Raw genomic sequence first — 14598 nt, 5'->3', positions numbered from 1 at the left:
CTGTACTCAAACAGGACAAGCTTTTCTAATGAGCGTGTTATTGAAATAATAAACTGATGATATAAATATGAACTTTGTGTCTTAAAGCAAAACATTTCAACCAAATCTGTTTTTCCTTGTTAAAATGCAAATTTGACAGGAAAGAGCCTCTAGTGTAAATATAAATATCATCTATTGTCATATGCTGTTTTGTGTAAACACACAGTCAGGAGGTAGGACACACATTAAAAAAAAAAGAGAAAACAGGTACGTACAGCCTGTGCATCAACACACACACACACACACACACACTAACTCTTGGCATGCTCTCTGCAGCTTCGTCACATTAAAGAGCTGTCACACTGTCCACACACACACACACACACCCAGGACCCAGAGGAACTGGCCAACAGCACGGCTAATAAATGAAGCAGTGGGATTTGATGTGATTGATTCAAAGGTAATCACTCTGCCGAAGGTTAAGACGGAAACATCAGCCAAGAACACATTTCTTCTCAGCGTTCAAACAGTCAGGTCCACTTCAGTTCACATTGATCCCAATTAGCGGAGCGTAATCTGGCCTGGTCTCCATTACTCTGACTCCATTAGGTCCTGCCCACCCACACAGGTGTTTCCAATTACTCTGTCTGATTACACTGCTAGTAAGATTAAAGCTGGGTGGAGCCAAACTGAGAGTTACCTGCTACAGGAAGGTGCCAACTGGAATGATAACAGGGAAAAGTGTCCCCTCCTGCCAGCTGTGACAGTCACACCTGGAAATGTCTGTTAATAATGTCATGTTCTGTCTTATCATGTCAGAGGCCAGTAATTAGACAGAGTCATGCATCTCCAGCCTGAGGCTCAAATGGAACATCTTTGTTATAGTGTATACAGCCATCAACATGTCAATTATAGAATTTATTCAAATCAATAAAACAGCACTTCATCAATCAGTGTTATTGACGACCTGAGTCTGGTTATATTCAAATCTCAAACCTGGCTCAGACAGAACAGGTTACATTGCTCTACTTTTAAAGCTCCCAGCTGTTGCGAGCCACATTTCCTGTGAATAGTTTAGCGTCAGTCTAAAACCCATACAATAAGACAGACAGCAAGAAGGCTGACTAATGCATGCTGGGAAAGCCAAATCGCCTCGAGTCCAAATTAACTGGCCAACTATGATACTGCAGAGAGCATTACGTCTGAATGATGGTCTAATAGGAAAAGCAGATCAGGCCCGAGGAAACGAGCAGATCTGGACAGCAAACTGCAGGCGGGAAAGAAAATCACGTCAGGTAATTTAGCACTGGAAGCAAACAGCTGTTACTGCTAAAAGACTAGTCGACACACGACTATTTGAGGGTGTGCTCGCACTCTGGAGAATTTCTTACATTTACGTTTGGCTCATTTGTGCACCTGCATCATAACAAGCCCCTGGGAATCTAAATAAACCAAAAATGCAATGGAGTAAACAAGCCCTTCGTTTCAGCCACTGATAATCCAGGGAGCAGAGTGATTAGCATCACTTGGTTCCTCCTGACGGGAACTACCTGTAAACCAGTGCAAGTCAGGGGGACTGAAGCACAGTGACGGACTGGGGCCCTTGACCTCTGCCAAGCGTTTGCCAACACAGGCGTGGAGAAGTTTTGCATCACAGAAGCAGTTAGAGATAATAATAACTCATGTTGAATCATTTAACTTCTAAATCGACGGTCAGCAGCCAGTTAACGTTAACTCGTCGTTAAACACAACAGTCGGCCTTCGTGTTCCCGCACCTTTGACATGCCTGGATTCTGCAGAGCGTCAGGATGAAGACGTCACACAGTAAATTGAAGAGTGAGGAACAAATTTACCCTTTCAGCTCAGTTGGAGCTTCATCAGTGTCACTCTCAAGAGAGCAGATGCTGCTGCAGATGAAAATGGGAAATAAAGTGTCATAAACGTGCTGTTTGGTTTTAGGACATCTTGACAGCAGCATACGGTCTACCCAAGGCAAAAATAAATGTGTGGAAATGTATTGCACTTCAATGTGATCATACCTGTCAGTCAGACTGTGTGACTGAGACTATAACGTCTAGTTCCTTTAGATTTTCTCTTAATTTTGTCACATCCTTAATAGGTTGTGACGGCTCTTGTGGTATTTATTTTGAAAAAAACCTTATTCCTGCTGAAAAACGTCAGACAACGCTTCACACTAAAAGCAAATACCTCATGTGTGTAATAAAAAACGATTGTCGCTACTGATTTATTTGTATAGTAGCTCTCAAACAGGTTCATGCAATTCAAATTGCTTTACCTGTGACTGACAAGGGAATAAAAACATTTTAAAACAAGAACACAATAGAATAAATAATGCCTGTGGAATATTGCACTGAAAAGCCAGGTAGGACTAGGTTTTAAGTTTCTGTTTAAACACCATAAAACCATCCAAAACCAAAAACAGCTTCCATTTACAAGGCTTTCAAACCGAGAACGTCCAGGTTTGCTTTTTAAATCAGTTTCTAGAGAATAAATCAATTGATCAGTCACTGGTTTCAGTGCAAAACTGTCTCTGGAGTCAATCATTCAGTTCATTATGTATTAATATAATTAATATTGTAGCAAAACAGATATATATTTGCATGAAAATGTGAAAGACTATTTGAGCTAACAATCTGGTCTGTGAATGAATAACGCAAGATGTTTGCAAGACTTTCTGTCTGTCTGTCTGTCTGCCTGCCTGCTAGCGTCCAAATCTGTCTTGACTGGCTGCATCCCATTGTTCATTCTGTCCATCCGTCTGTCTGCCTGTAAGCTTGCCATCTGTCTTTCTGTCTGTCTGACTGCATGACTCTTTGCCTTTCTGCCCATCTACCCATTTGCCTGCCATCTGTTTTGTCTGTCTGCAAGTATGTCCTCCCTCTGTTCGGCTGTCTGTCTCTCTGTCCTCTCCCTCAGCCTCCCCCCTGTAGATGACAGTGCATTTACTTCAGCAGAAACATTGGTGTGGATCTGGGCCTTTTTGCAGCACTTAAGGTCAGCACACAACAATGGCTGCGATGACGGTGATCTATTATTAAGAGACTGTAGCTGCAGAGGCAAAGCACACAACACACAGCCTCTCTAGAGATGAGCTGGCAGCCTGGGTGTCAGGAGAAGCAGACAGATCCATCAAAAATAAACAGGCATTATGTGACTGCTGGAACATCTGGACACACACACACACACACACATTTATATATGCACAGAGAAAGGGACTGAATGTTAATGTATAAAGCAAAATAATGAAATAAAAAGGATATGAATAGTGTGTGCAATTCACAGTAAAATGACACAAACATAAACAATCTGTGGGAGCAAAGCTGTTGCCAATGAGCGAGCACACACACACACACACACACACACACACACACAGCTGGCCAGTGCTCAGAGCTCCTTGAGGAGCCAGAGGTCAGTCAGTTTGATAAAGAATCCTTGCATATAAATTGCTTCATAACAAGCCATCTCTCTGAGGCACTCTGGTGTGTGTGTGTGAGTGTGTGTGTGTGTGTGTGTGAAGATGTATGTTTGTGCATCCAGGGATGAGGTTTGTATCAGTGCATTTATTGTAGGTTTATTTGTGTGCCTATGATCCTGATGAATGTGTGTGTGTGTGTGTGTGTGAGAGTGTGTGTTGACTGAACAGAGAAAGACCTGTTCTGTCTGGGTAACAAAAAGAAAAAAAAAAATCTAAAAAGCCTTTGGCAGCAACCAAACTAAAAGCAAACAGAGCTGCTCTTCCCTGTTCTTCCTTTCTGTCACTCACTCTTCCACCTTCAACCTCGGTCTCTCATCTCTTTTTATTTTCATATGTTCTTTGCACCTAATCTCTACATCCCCCAAGTCACCTGTCCATCATTTTTCTCCACCTCTCTTCCTCCCTGTTTGTTCTCATCCCACTGACACTGAATATTTCCTCTTCCTGGGGAAAACCTGACAAGCAGGATGAGACAGGATGGGCAAGAGTGTGTGTGTGTGTGTGTGTGTGTGTGTGTGTGTGTGTGTGTGTGTGTGTACCACTTGCTTGTGCAGTGGTAATGTCTGCACAAGCAAGACAGCAACAACTAGAAAGCATGCAGGAAAGACTGCAACACACACACACACACAGCTATTTTTGGACAGAGCCGCTAGAGAGAAGGTAGGCAAAAGACAGAGGTTCACACACCGACACATTTGACAGGTATAGAGAGAAAGAGCACCAGAGAAAAGAATCACATAGATTTATAAAGTGAGGTTGAGAGAGCAGGGAGAGAAAAGACAGAAAGAGAACAAAGAAAGAGACAGAAGGAGAAATAGGCCAACTACTATGAATGAGGTGAAAGAATCAAAATGTCAAGGTGTAGGTGTGTGTGTGTGTCTTTCAATTTGAGTGTGTATCAATGTGTGATGTCAGGTATCAAGTATTTACCTCTACATCAAACACAAACACAAACACAGCAAAGATGCCTGTGCTTGCTAAGAAAATAAAGAAGAGGAAAACACATCTCACACACTAAACATCCTCATCAGGCTAACAGGTGTGCAAGAAAAAAGACGGCAACCTACCCATGGAGCCAAACACACACACACACACACACACACACACACACACACACACACACACACACACACACACACACACACACACACACACACACAGTCTTTTCAGTGTATAGACGGAACTGACAGAAATCCATCCTTCAACATCCTGACACTTCAAGATGAAGAGCTGATTTTTATGTGTGCTGTCTAGAAGAAGCATTGTGGCTCTGTGATTCTCACGCATCCTTTTATGTGTTTAAAGATTTCCCATCAGTGAGTCATCCACCATCAAAATGCTAATGTTGTGCACAGACATGGTGACACCTCAGCACAGCACGAGTCAACCGCAAACCATCCTCTTCTGCATGCCACAGTCATGGACAGACCAGAGAGGCAGTTTTTTACGTCCATTCAGTAATGGGGTAATGATTAGTCATAAATGTGTTTATATTAGTAATTGATCAGTTGATCAGCAGTTAATTCATCTGAATCTGTAAGTCAAGAATGGCAGGCAACTTCCATCCAGGAAGGATTTGCTGCTTTTCTCGGTGTAGTGACGTGGCTCTGTGGATGGTAAACGGAGGATAAAGCCACTGACTTTTCCTCCAGCACCAACAGCAGGTGAACATTTGTGGATTTTAGTGAAATAGCTCAACAACCACTGGATGCACTTTAAAAGTTGGCGCACCCACAAACACACAGATCCGTGTCCCCCCCTAAGGATGAATAGTAATAACTTCGGTGATCCACTCCTGGAGATAATCGCACTCTGGTTGCAGGATATTTGAGAAATCAGTTTCATATCCCAAATGGAAGCAGAATGAAGTAAATCACTGCTGGACCCTTGGTTCGCTACTTTTCCTGATACAAGCACCAACAACACTTACACTGAAATCTACAACAACAAGGTGGGAAACCACAAATAAACCTCAAACGAAGAAACAAAAAACCACAACATACATGCTGAACCTCTCAGACTGCACCTTTAATGGTGTGTTCATGACCTCACCCACCACACACACACACACACACACACACACACACACACACACACACACACACACACACACACACACACACACACACACACACACACACACACACACACACACACACACACACACACCAGCATCTCCTGACTGACTGGAAGGCTCACAGCCACTTAAGAGCAGTTGTGAGTCACTCTCTGATATCACCATCACCATTCCCATCAGCCCTCTCCCCTGTGTTCCCCCACCCCGCTGAAGACTCCACAGGGATCCGCTGGATGGCAGGAAACTCACTCCTCATGTCAAATACAGAAGACTGTTGTCTCTGTAAAGTGAATTAGTTTTCTGGTATTGCTCACAAGGGAGCTGAGCTTCTCTAAGTGAAGTGTAAAACATCACAGAAACAAAAAATAAATGCTCCCTGCTAGCTGGAGCTGTGGTTTAAATGAGGAACACTAACAATGCTAAGAAACTCGCCTGGTCCTCAAGGGAAAACTGAAAAACATCAGAGATTATTCCCCAGTGAAACATCCTGTGTATTTCAGTGTTTCCCTGCATTTACTTTTAGACATAGACGGTTTATTATTAGTAATGATTTAAATCATTTTGGTTTTATGATATGACAGATAGGACTAATCAATCATCCAGCAGCTGTTCTACACTATTTTTAGTTCATCCAAGTGCGTCTTATTTTGGTAACTCATCACATTCACAGCTTGCTCTCTCAACTTTGTTCAGCAAATGCCAGGGTCAGCTTGATGCTGCAACAGCTGCTGAATATTTGGTTTGCACCTCAGGTTGAATTCACTTATCCTCTGCATATGGTGTAGGTTCAGTTTACCTTCAGTGACTGATGATAAGGATCTTAAAAATCTCTATGATCAGCATCCAGCCTCAGTGAAGAACAGTGAAATACCTTTAACAAGCACTAAAAGTCCATTATTCTCTCTCAGAGCTACCATGCTGCTGCTTTTTCACTTTTCCCAACCAGATTTAATCCTGCCGGTCTGAGGAATGGACCACGACCACCACCACCACCCCACAACCGCATTTGGAACCACAATCATTAAACCACAAGCATCTGACACAACAGCTGGCCAGGTGTGCAGATGTGAGAAAGAAACATTTCTGGGTCGAGATGTGGTCAGACAACATGTCAAACGAACTACAGCCTAAAGCTTCCTTGTAGTACATTGGGAGGAATCATTACAGGACAATTATTTTACAGTGGCTGTCACTCAGTAATACGAGTGCTCTATCCTCATGCTGAGCACAAAGAAGAAGAGTCGTGTCTCGATACAACAGGCTGAGAAACTTGAGAAAGAAATGAAAGGAAAGAGGAGGAAGGACAAAGCACAGAGACGACTGAAGGAGAGAACAAACAAGGGAGTGGACCAGTGTCAGAAAGAGAAAATGAGAGGAATTAAGGAAGCAACTGTGTCCTAGGCCAAACACACACACACACATACATTATATTCAAACACAACACAGACACACACACACACACACACACCATCCAGAGAGGCGTCCAGCCAAACAAACGAGCCACAGAAATCAAATAGATTTCCTTTATCACCTTGCTGGCTCCAAACCACCAGAACATTAACACAATATTTATTGATGCTGCCACTGCTCCTGCTGCTGCCGCTGCATTGTGGGAGCAGGAACGAGAGAGCAGAAAACAGAAAGAAAGAAGAAATGAAAACAGGAGAAAAAAAAAAAGAGAGAAGAGGCTGAGGTCCAAATAATTTTCTAACTAAGGCTCCTGATCCATCTCCTGAAATCTGCTGACAAACAATGAAGGAGGTGAGTTTGGTGCCAGCGAGGCTGGGGCCCTGCCAAAAAACCCGGGAGGAGAGAGAGCAAAAAGGGGAGGACAGGTGGGAGGGGGGAGAAAAAGGGAAAGAAACACAGAGAGATGGAGGATTGATCCATCGCTCCCATCTCCACTGCCATCAGGAGTTCATTAGTTGCTGGAAAGGAGCAATGGAGGGATGAAAAGGATAGAGAAGTAGAGAGTGAATACTCTGCCCTTCACTCCCAGCGACCCCGAGTACCACCTCCCTGTTTATCTACCTGCACCTCCCTCCCTCCACCCCTCCTGTCATCTTTCATCCTGCCCTCCCTACATCTCCCTACTGTCCCTGCTGGCTTCACCTTCCTCGTCTTCACCTTTATCTCTCCCCGACTCCTCCGAGCTCCTCCACACACCTCATCATCACGTTTCCTCCACATTTTTGCCATTCGACTCCATCCTCTTCTTCTATGTCAAACTGCTTCATGCTCCAAAAAGCCATTTTTAAATAAAAGGTTGTGATCCATTTGATAGTTTTAAAAGGTTAACACACAAATGAAATCATCAAGGAATGGCACAATAAATCAGAAGCATATTTCCATGCTGGATAACCGGGTGTTCAAACAGCAAAGGAAGGTCTGACATACTGTTTCTATCTGTTGTTTACTTGTCCCCTCTCCACACACACACACACACACACACACACACACACACACACACACACACACACACACACACACACACACACACACACACACACACACACACACACACACACACACACACACACACACACACACACACACACACACACACACACACTCCTGAAACTCTTTCCATCAGGAGCTCAGACAGCATCTGTCAGCCTGTCCATCACGGTGCTCACATCCATCTTGACTTTTTATTTTTAGTAGTAGGCGTTAGCAGGAGGCAGAGAGAGAGAGTTCTCCTACATTTAAGATGAAAATGGATAATGTATTTTAAAACATGTTTCTGCAGCTTCAGCTCTACCACAGTAATCAGACTGCTAGATGTTTTTTATTTTAAAAGTTTCATGTCTTGGAAAGTAGTTTCTACACTAGTTCTGACTACTTGAGCACCATGAAGTTCAGTGTGATGGATATCGGAGACAAACTGATATGATGATTTTCCACACCTTCACCTCTCTCTGCTCTCCTGGATGTCCCTGTAGTTTCTGTTTCTGCATTTCAGCCAGTTAAAAAAGACCCAGGATTAAGTTTGGACACCGGTTTAAGAGAGTGGATATTCCAGAGAGGAAAAACTAAACAGACCTTGAGAGGTTTTCTGATTATTAGGGCTGCAACTAACAGCTATTTTTAGTCAATCGGTCAGTCATTTAAGGCGATAAAAAAATAATAATGATGGTATGACATCTACAAAATCTAAATAAATGTAGATACATTTAAAACTGAAAGAGGCAGGAATGTTTGTGAAAAAGACTTCAAACTGAAATAATAATTATTAAAATCAGTAAGAATTTTTTTAAGTTACATGTCGACATTTTTCCATCAAGTCGAACTTAATGAAACATTTAGGCTGTTTTATTTCATCCCAGCAACATCATCCACTCAGCTATTTATAACCAGAGCTAGTTTCTATCTTCTCTCACCCGAATGCTACGCCATTACTGTTTTGGCACCACAACTTAAGACACAGTGACACAATTTAAAAAAAACAAACCAATAACCTTCTGCTCAACCAACAGACCAATAGCCAAAGATATTTCAATTCCAGTGATATAACAGAGAGAAGCATCTCAGAGTGAAGCAGCAGAAAGTGTTTAATATGGCGTACAGTCCTAGAGTAGGACTGCTGTGGCCGCCGTCTCATTTACCGAGGGGAAATGAAAACACGTGAAATGAGTAGAAAGGAAATTAAATATAAGCTCGGTGATTCCAAATAACATCACTGTCGATTCTGTGGAAACAACACAGAGCTACTGCAAACGATGACAATAAATAAATCATTCATTTTTTATCTGAAAAGCCAAGTCCTGTGCCAAAACATTCACTGTTCTCACCCAGTCCATTTCTGCAGGTTTTGCAGGACAAAGAAGCACATTCCAATTACTCCTACAAATATCTCGGTGAAATATCTGCACCATTTCCTTCCCCACCAGTGATTTGTGCAGGTGTGCAGACTTTGCAATTATCCTTAACTAACAAGGCCAAGTCACAGTAGTACAGGAAAAGAGAAATTAAAACACCCCCCCCCCTCTCTCTCTCTCCCCTTGAAGTCTGACATCAGCTCCTGCCCACTGACCAGCAGGTCAGCGTGCACACACAGGCTCAAGAAGCTGCTAATGAGCTTCTAGGTCACAGCAGGGTCATCAACACTGACGCAGCACACATGGGCATAAAAACATGCCTGAACCTGGAAAATCCTACCAACTCACAGCAAAACATAAATGAACACACACCGAGAATAAACCGAGTGATCCTGAACGCACCCATGGGTGTTTCCATATATTCGTGTCACATCCTTTTTCTTTACAAACATGAAAGAGTTTCAATATTATAAAACATCTCACTTTTTAGAAGAACTCCTGTTCTGTTGTGTTACTATAACAGGACTCCTGTAATCTCTTTTAAAAATCAATTCTGAGGAAAATATTTCTCATTTCTTGCTGTAATCGATTATCAGACATTTCCAACTCTGAGTCATCAGACTCAGGACATCTAATATGGGCTATTCTTCATACACAAAACCAGAGCGCACGCACGCGCACACGCACACACACACACACACACACGACACACACAAATCCTCCTCAGCTAGCACTAATACCCTCATGGTCGACATGCTGGTTAGTTAGTTAGTAAGCAGAGCAGAAAACAGCAGAGAGCTGGTGACATGACAGCTAGCCAACACGCCTGCAGGCATCTACAACACACACACATACATGAATACACACACAAACACACACTCACTCCTTCTCTTCACTACAGCACTGCTAATGCAATACAACACACCACGTGGGGGTCCTTACCCCCTTTTTCAGCCAATCAGAGATCAGCGCTTGACACAGCGGACACAAATACACATTCACACGCACCCTAACACACGTGTGTGTGTGTATGTCCACACGTGAGAATTAAAAGGTCAACAGGCTGGAGTCTCACATGACAAACCAAACAGGGAGATGATGGATGCAAACATTGAATCAGATGATCAAGTGATGATGAAGGGACAGACAGAGGGATGGATGGACGGATGGATGGACGGATGGATGGATGGACGGACGGATGGATGGATGGACGGACGGACGGGAGCAACAGATGAGGAAAGAGGGACTGAAGCAGGGAAAAGTGGCTCCAAGAGCTGTCATTAAAAAGAGATGCAAAATGAAAACAGCTCCCATCCCTGTTCAGTTGCCTTGTAAACAACCACTGTCTCCAGGCGGGACAGGAGAGAGGAGAGAGGAGAGAGGAGAGGAGAGGAGAGGAGAGGAGAGGAGAGGAGAGGAGAGGAGAGGAGAGGAGAGGAGAGGAGAGGAGAGGAGAGGGGAGTGCCTCTAGGGAGGGGAGGGAGAAAAACAAGTGAAAAGCAAATAGCACAGCATCGGGCAAGATATGAAAGACAGAGCAGGCGAGAGAGGGACTGAGACAGAGTTGTTATGCCCCCACACACCATGACTCATCTCCGGTTTCAAACCCACAGGGGGGGGGCTGAGAGTCTCAGTGAGTGTGTGCACTGAGGATCTGAAGAGCACTGAACATGCATTGTACTTGAATGTGTTTAGGCTGAAGAAGCAGCACACGGAGTTACTGTGCGTGCAGGTTGAACTTGTCGATGATGATGATGAGGATGGGGTGAGTGTGTGTGTGTGTGTGTGTGTGTGTGTGTGTGTGTCATGGTGCTGAGGAGAAGGGGTGCAGGTGTAACAGGTGTATTAAGAAAATAGATTCACATCTCCCCTAAAATCCATCCTTCTGGAAAGACTTTAACATTTTTCACATACAAATTCATATTTACATATTTTATTTTGTTTACATTAATCTCGACCTTTGACCTGCCTGTGATGTCACAGGCAGGTCCCCCCCCAGCTTTATGAAGCTGCTGTATTTTGCACAGCTCCGCTTCACAATGAACAAGAGTAAGTGGGTATGTGTGTGTGTGTGTGTGTGTGTGTGTGTGTGTGTGTGTGTGATGGTACAAAGAGGAGAGGGGATGGGGATGGGAGGGGGGCTGCTGTCACAACTGGGAACATTTAACAAGTCCCCCGACGATTCCAGCTTAATTGAATCAGGGCTAGAACCAGTTCAGCCTCACGTGCACCACCAAGAACCTGTGGGTGAACTGCAGTCATGATGTTCTTTAAAGGTTCTTCAGTCAATAATGACGCTGAAAGTCGCAGCAGAGGCAAATGTCCCACTTACACCCCGTTAATCCTGACTCCCAGCATCAGCACCTGCATCCACGTCAGATCCCTGTGCTGTTGTTTTTCCGTGTCTCAGCCACACTCAGCCAACCCAGGTACACAGACAGGGCTCTGACAGAGGTAAACAACAGCCACTCCCCCCCCACCCACCCCCTTTCTAAAGTCAGCCAGATCTGCACAGCACGAAGCAGCAGCAGGAAGAGGAGGAAGAGGAGGAGGAGGAAGAGGGTGAAGGAGGCAGAAAGGAGTTGCTCTAATTCCTTAATGTGTGTGTGTGTGTGTCTGCGTGCTCTGCCTTCCTAAAAGCAGAGCTGCCCCCCTCCCATCTCCCCTTTTGGTTTCTCCTCCTCTCATCCTTTTAACCGAGGACTGGAGAAACCTGCAAACCCTCCAGGGACCGTGCACGTTTGACGCCACCACCCTGCACGCAGACCCGCTGCTCTCCAACCATCCCAACTTCATGTGTTTTCCTGCTCTCGTGTTCGCCTGCATGTCGCAGCTCACATTCCTCCGTGCGCTGCTGAAAATCAGCCTATTTGCTGCAATTAGGCGCAAAAAAAACAAAAAACAAACCCGGACTTGGACTGTCTCCAGCTGCCCCCTCACACTTGATTCCCACCGGGGCGCGTTGACGTTACGTGTGCAGCACAACATGGCCAAGTTTGCCCCGTTCATTCCACTCAGGCTTTGCCTTCAAACGGCTTATTCCTGTTTGTTTGTTTGAACCCGTGCAACACACACAACACACACTCCTGACCCACATGCACCGCTCACACTAGCGGCACCGTGAGAGCCCCCGAGCCGCTGACTGGGACTGACAAGCCCGCTGCAAAAGTGCGCACAGTGCCGCTGCCCTGCCGCTAGCCTAGCACTCATATAGCGGCAGTAAAGTGGACTCCAGAGGTCCCGCAACACTCCCACCTTTAGATTTCACCATTTCATTTGTGTATTAGTGCGTTTTTTTACCTTTATCGCAGTCAGCTTCGGGTGCAGTCCTCAGTCCTGGACGGCGCGGGCGATTCCCGGGGATTAGGGGATCATCGGGAGCCAGGCACATGTAGTTCTACAGCGGATGGTTTAGCACTAGTTCAGTTTGCCCACTCGGTGCCCTGGCAGGCTGCTAGCAGAGCTGCTAAACAGCCCCGAGTCTGAATCCACGTTGGGTGACAGGACTGTCCCTTCCCCTCCCTCCCTTCCTCCCTTCCTCCCTTCCTTCCTTCCTTCCCTCCCTCCCCGTCACGGTGCGTGTTGACAGCGCGTCAGCTCTGCAAAGACCGACGACCGAGTCCAAATCCGAAATAAAATCCCAAAGTATCAGCCGGACTGAGTTGCAGCCTTCAAAAGTCAGCAGCAACAAACGCAGCGGCGGCGCGGCTGCTCACGGTGCAGCGGGCTGCGAGGTGCGCACAACGATCCGCGCACAGGAAAGCATGTCGCATTTTGCAAAAGCTGCCCAAACGTGGTGTCAAAATCCGACTGTGTTTTCCTCCCCGGTGCCAGCGCTACGGGAGGAGGGGACGGAGAAGCGAGAAGAGGAGGAGTAAGAATTAAAAAAAAGGAAAAAAAAAAAAGAAAAGGATGCTTTATTTCCAAACGATGAGTCAGAAAAGATCGCAAACCAGTTTCGCAACGTTCCTCCTTCCAAAATAAAACATTGAGCTCTTCTCCTCGGCTTCACTTGCTGCCTTGCTTCCAGCCTGCTGGCCCGGGTACGTGCACACCGCTCTGCACAAACGCACAGGCGGGTCTTGTCTTGAAACCTCTCCGCCCCCTCTCCAGCGCCAGAAAGACACAAGAGAGAGAAAAATCAGCTCTTATCATCAGCTTGAAAACTCTTTTGGCGCCATATTTATGGCGTACTTTCAATTCAGTGTTACCGCAAGCTGCACTTCCTTCTCTGACAAACGCGAGATGACTGCGCCTCGGAGAGGAGAGGACGGGGATTGTACCTGCCACTTCTCTGACGCTGGTACAGGCAGGAAAAAGTGTTGAAGTGGGACAGAACAAAAAAACTGGATCATCACTTCCTGGTTCTCACTGAGGTACCAGGTTCAGTAAATCACCTGTGTCATGTCTAAAACTTAATCATCTTCATTTTAGCTGCAAAACAGACATAAATTAGTGAAGAAAGTGTCCTGAGCAACATTAACCCCTTTACTTTCACCGGACACCTTTTATTTATGGATAATAACTTTAAGACTTTAACCACAAGTTGCATTTTAAAGTATTTCCTCAACCCTCAGTGCTTAATTCTCATCATCTCCACTGACGGCTGTTAAAACAACAGGCAGCAGACACTTCGGCTGAAAGTGAAGGCCTGTAGCTGCACTTCACTGTACATGATAATGTCTCTCCTCCAGTGATTGATTTGCTCACAGTGATCCAAAGGGAATGGTTGGCAAGTAAAGTACCTCCCTTCACACTTCACTAAAATCTATATTTAAAGGGGAGGAGGGTGTTTGATCAATGGGTAATCTACTACCTTCCAGTGTCTCTAAATCACTGTCCTCCGCCTGTTATCAAGCCTGACTACGTTTTCTTGTGTTTCTCTACAGCGTAAAGTTTGTAGAGCAGATCGAATCTGCGTTTTTGAGTAAATATGTGCAGCTTTTAACTGGGCGTCTCCACAGTGATGGACAGTGCGTCCCCTCAGTGGGTGTAATTCGTCTTTGTTTCTTAAATGTCTGCAGAGCCAGGAGGCACACTAAAAATTAAGGTCATTCGGCTGAACAAATAGGACAATTCTAGCTGTATCAAATCTGCAGGCGTACACACACACACACACTCTCTCACACACACACACACACACAGAGGCAAGGATGTCAAGTGCAGAAATGCTCATACCAGCTGTATCCAGTGACAGTCAGAATAGAGGGTGTGATGCTGTTACGCTC

At 45.0% G+C, this 14598-nt stretch overlaps 1 protein-coding gene across 3 annotated transcripts in view; it reads right to left on the bottom strand.

Annotated features, from left to right (window-relative positions):
* The window catches only part of jade2 (jade family PHD finger 2), a 142163-nt gene extending 129287 nt beyond the window's left edge, over positions 1 to 12876 (bottom strand). For all 3 annotated transcript variants that reach the window (XM_026327556.1, XM_026327557.1, XM_026327559.1), the window contains exon 1: positions 12671 to 12876. The gene's annotated coding sequence lies outside the window, so the exon portion shown is untranslated. The remainder of the gene's footprint in view (positions 1 to 12670) is intronic.
* Between the last annotated feature and the right edge of the window lie 1722 nt (positions 12877 to 14598).

Source organism: Mastacembelus armatus, chromosome 14, assembly GCF_900324485.2.
Source record: "Mastacembelus armatus chromosome 14, fMasArm1.2, whole genome shotgun sequence".
In the NCBI taxonomy this organism is placed as follows: Eukaryota; Metazoa; Chordata; class Actinopteri; order Synbranchiformes; family Mastacembelidae; genus Mastacembelus; species Mastacembelus armatus.
Note: the sequence above shows the minus strand (reverse complement) of the source record. Positions and strands in the feature narration are given on the sequence as shown.